Genomic DNA, 4668 nt, shown 5'->3' with positions numbered 1-4668 from the left:
GGTAATTAAAATCACCCATGACAACTACATCCCTTGCCTTAAGTGCCTCTGCAAGCTGGCCCAAAAATTCCCAGTCCAGCTCCTCCCCTTAGTTGGGGGGGTCTGTAGTAGACCCCCACCATCATATCGCTCTCCCCACAGCCCCCTTGAATCTTGACCCAGAGCACTTCAGCCTGCCCTTCCTCTGACCCCATTCTGCTGGCAGAGGATTTGTATTGCTCCTTGACATAGAGCGCCACAACCCTGCCTTTCTTTCCTTCTCTGTCCCGCTTGTAAAGCCTGTAGCCCCTAATGCTAACTGCCCAGTCGTGGGACGAATGCCACCACGTCTCTGTTAGCCCTATGACATCTGGGTTTGAACTAGCTATTCTGAGGGCAAGTTCCTCCTGTTTACTCCCCATACTGCAAGCATTGGTATATAGGCATTTAAGGTCTTGCAAGACTGTGTGTGCCACCCCCTGATTAGGGAGACTGTCTGGACCCCTGTTCCTTACCTTAGCACTCCTTGCCTTTGTCACCTGTCTTGCTCGGATGGCGTCTCCTTGTCTTCCTGCGGCTCCCTCCCCCAGCGAGGCTAGTTTAAATCTGTGTTTTTCCATGGCAAACGGAAAACCTGGATCCCTTTTTTTTAGTATGCAAAGTGTTAACATATGGTGAATGACAAGTAGCATCTATTTTTTGAAAACTGTATGTACCATATGATCCATTTTTAATGTTTTTTGGCAGCCCTTTCGTATATTCTTGAGACCCACTTTTGCATAGGTTGAGAAACGCTGCCTTAGAAGAACATTCATTTTGGTCTTTTGGAAGGGGCAGCGAAAGAAAGGTATTGTGGACAAGTCGATACTTTGAGAAATTCAGGAAAGCATCTTTTGACGGAAGCTTTGCCAATGCTGAGGAATTTTTTACCCAATCCATTTAGATGTTAATTTCCATTTAATAGCTAAAAAACCAACAAATTATTCTAATTCTTAGATTTCATTTTTTTAAAATATAGATACATTCCCCTAATTTACTTTACTGGAGCAGATACGGAAATTCTTTCAATTTTATTTTTAGAAACCAGTTTGTACATTAAGCTTTCAGTTCCTTTCTGTGGCAGTTTTGGAGTCATCATAAATCTCAGTTAGCATGTACAGAATGATTCATTTCTGAGCTGCATTTTTGCTTTGAAGTGTCTATTGACTATTAATAAAAAGCCTTGTTATCCTTTTCCTTAGAAACCGCAAAATACATAAATGTGCTTTGGACCCAATCCTGTGCTCCTTCCTGACGCTGAGACTTTTGCCTAAATAAGGAGCGAGCTCTTTGTCTCATAGACAAAGAGAAGGAAATCTAACTTTGATGTGGGAATCCAGCTCTGCTTTCATTATTCAGGTGAAAAAAACCCACCCCATTGTTGAATCATTGGGACTCTCTCCAAGGCAGCAGGAGTACAGGACAGGGTGCACGGAGTGGATGATTGAGAAGGTGGGGCTGGGAGAATGAATGCTACATTTTGGTAGAAAGCCACAAGTGTTTTTACAGTGCAGATTTATTAAAAGAGAATTTACATCTGACTGGATGTTAAATGCCTTACAAATAGTTAGTGTTTCATGGAGCAGACTGGGTGTTCTGTGTCTGACCCACCGCAGAATTAATTATGTGTCTAGAAAACACACATGCCTTTGGGTAAAGGGTGAAACCTGCTGAACTCTGACGGCCAAATTTCCTGCGGGTGGAGATTGGTGCAAGTCCGCTGAAGTCAACAGTGCTGTGCCTGTTTGCTCTGGCAGAGAGCTAGGCTCAGGCATTTTTAGGTTAGCTTGGTTTGTAAAGGAGGTAGTAAAAACTAAGCACTGGGCTAGACAGCAACCATGGTGCCATACCATGGCACAAGCATCATCCCAGGACAGGGGATTCCTCCAGGAAGAGATCCTCAGACCTGCTCTGATTCCAGCCGTGTTTCCCTGTGGCTGGCATACGGAGGAGAAAGGGCAGAGGCATAACAACCTGTTTCTGGGTCTTGGGTAGCAGTGGCGATTGCAGTAGTGGTAGCAGCTGGGGGGGGGGGGCATGCTTGGGGTGGCAGCTCCTATTATGCCCTCTCAAAACTGACATCTGGGGCTAGGGCCCAGTCAACCCCCTCCCCTCCCCTCCCCCTCACACAGAGTTGGCTAGTGGGCAGGGGTAGCTTGTTGTAAATTCTCTATTGAATGATTTTCTAATTTTTTTTTTAAAGATGGTATGTCCCAAGGGATTTTTTTTTTTTTTTGATTTGGTCAAAACTAATTGTTCTGTCAAGTCATCTCAGATAGCTCATTGTGGGTCATGTTGACCCAACTCAGAAGATGGGGTTTTGTTAACCTGACTCAAGATGTTTCAGGTTGAATCAGCCCCAAATTTTGCATGCCACAGGATCACACTGCCTTATGGGGCAGGGGAAATAGTGCAACCTTCAGTTCTCTCCTGGGGTTTGGACGCTTTGCAACCTCTCTCATCATGCAGAATTCTCTCTCACCAAACTGCGTTGCAGACGAGGGGTGTCACAACAGGCTGGGAGCATTCTGGGAAATCAAGATGGGCAAGCCTCCTTGACTGAAAGCAGATGGCAGGAGTATTAGGTTCCAGTGCGTTCTAGTGGGAAAATGCAGTGTTGGTGGAAAGGACCTCCTGGTCTTTTTGTTTATCTTCTTTTTTATTGGGTTTTTTTTGGTATCTGCTTTGTCCTTTAACACCAAGGCCCAAGTTCAGAGCAAGCCAGGGCGATGCTGCCCAGGGCACACAGCTGCTAGTTACGCTGTTGTATGCTGCACCCACTGGCAATGTCAAGTCATGGTGAGGATAAAACACTGGGGCTGACGGGCCATAAAAACTCTGACCCCAGCCGTTGAATGAACCACAAATCTCTCACGTGTACTAGCCATTTAGGGCCCATGACACACACAGCGGCCTTGCTTTCATTTGGTAAAGGGTGACAATACTTAGAAACCATGCCACTCCTCCCCTCCTTTCCCCTGGTGCCAATTCAGTGGTGGGGGGGGAGGAGGGAAAGGGCAAAAAGCAGTAGCATTCACCCCCTGGGCTGCAGAGCTGTGGGAAGGCAGGGGCTCCAGGCAGACCCCGCGCTGGTCAGCCGGTGAGCTCAGAGCGCACTGCTCACATGGAGCTCTGCTAAAAGCCTGCACTGACCAGGCTGCAAGCCCAGAGCTCGCTGTGCACATGCAGCACAGCCAGAGTGTATGTGAGGGGGGCTGCACACCCCGCCCGCCCTGTTCCTGGATCCACTGCTAGACACATTCATCCTAAAAATACTTGCTTTTTTTTCCTTTGCAACCTGCTCAGTATTTATTAGGGTTTAAGACAATGAAAACATACCATACGCCTGACTGTGCTGCATATTTTAACGTGGAAGAAAATCAACCTCTAGCATCACGAGGGAGCTGCTCTGCAACATATATGCTACAAAACAATAGATTCTCATCACTGAGTAACCTGATTCCACAAATGTACACCGTGTATTGGGGAGGTTACGCTAAATGTTACCTGCATCATTAGCACTGCAGATGAGAAGTCCTTTCCCCAGATGTTATCTTGGCATTCTGCAGCTTCCAGCCAGGCTGGCCATGACATTGGATGATCCCTCAGGAGTCTATACTTCCCTCTCCTTCATCCGCAGGCTCCTAAGCTCAACAACGTGATGGCTTTGAAGATGCAGTCACTGAGGCGCAGCAATTCCTCACAGCCATGAATCTAAGTAATTGCAAATATTTATTACCAACTTTTTTTCAAATATTAGACTTGCAGCATTTTAATGTGATGGACCAATTTGACTTCCTAGACCTCAATGCTTGCCAAATTACCTGTGTATATCCACCCCCCACTGCAACCCAATAGTTCACTGAAATTACTTTTAAATCATAAAGTCATTCTTCTCCTCCCTCTCCAGCACAGTCCCTACTTACGTATTATATGAGTTTGGGCAGTTGGAGATGCACTGATGAAACTGCGATACAGTATCAGATCAGTGGCACTTGCCTACAAAGTAGCCTACAGCAGGGGGCTGGACTATTGGATTCAACCCATAAACATGGCGCTTCAGTGGTGGGGGCGCTTCTCCCATACCACGATGGGAAGAAGTGGCCGTGACAACGGTGGCTGGGTCCTAACCAGCAGACAGGTCTCTGAGCCTACTTTGGTCATTCCATCTCATAGCTGGAAAAGGTTGTTGACCTACAGTATTGTATCAAAACCCATTTCCCATCTAGGCAGAAGGCTTATCTTTATGGCCTGGGTCAATGGCCTGCAAACATCTGGGCCTTACTCTGTCTCATCAGCCTTTAGTAGGGTTGCTGGGATGTAAATCAAAATAGAATTCAACCCAATGACTACTCTTCATGTGCAGGCTGTCTCTGTTTTCCTCAGAGCCATTCTTTCCTTTCGGTTTTCATTGCAGTTCTCCTGTAGTGTCCTAAGCTGTTAAATGTCCCTTTAGCTTCTTGAAACCTTGTTCTGCAGAGTGCACTAGCCTCTGGCCATGCTTGTTCTTTGCTTCATTCTGCTGATAATGCAGTAAAAATTAGGGTTATTCCATTTTTCTCCTTGGTTTAGGATTCTTTTCTGTTGAGTTTATTCTGCTCCCTGTCTTTCCCATCCAGGGTCTGTAATTCATAACCCCAGACATCATAA

This window comes from Crocodylus porosus, unplaced genomic scaffold (assembly GCF_001723895.1).
Source record: "Crocodylus porosus isolate Cpor-Errol unplaced genomic scaffold, CroPor_comp1, whole genome shotgun sequence".
NCBI classification, from domain to species: Eukaryota; Metazoa; Chordata; order Crocodylia; family Crocodylidae; genus Crocodylus; species Crocodylus porosus.
The sequence above is the reverse complement of the archived record's forward strand: the minus strand, read 5'-3'. Positions refer to the sequence as shown.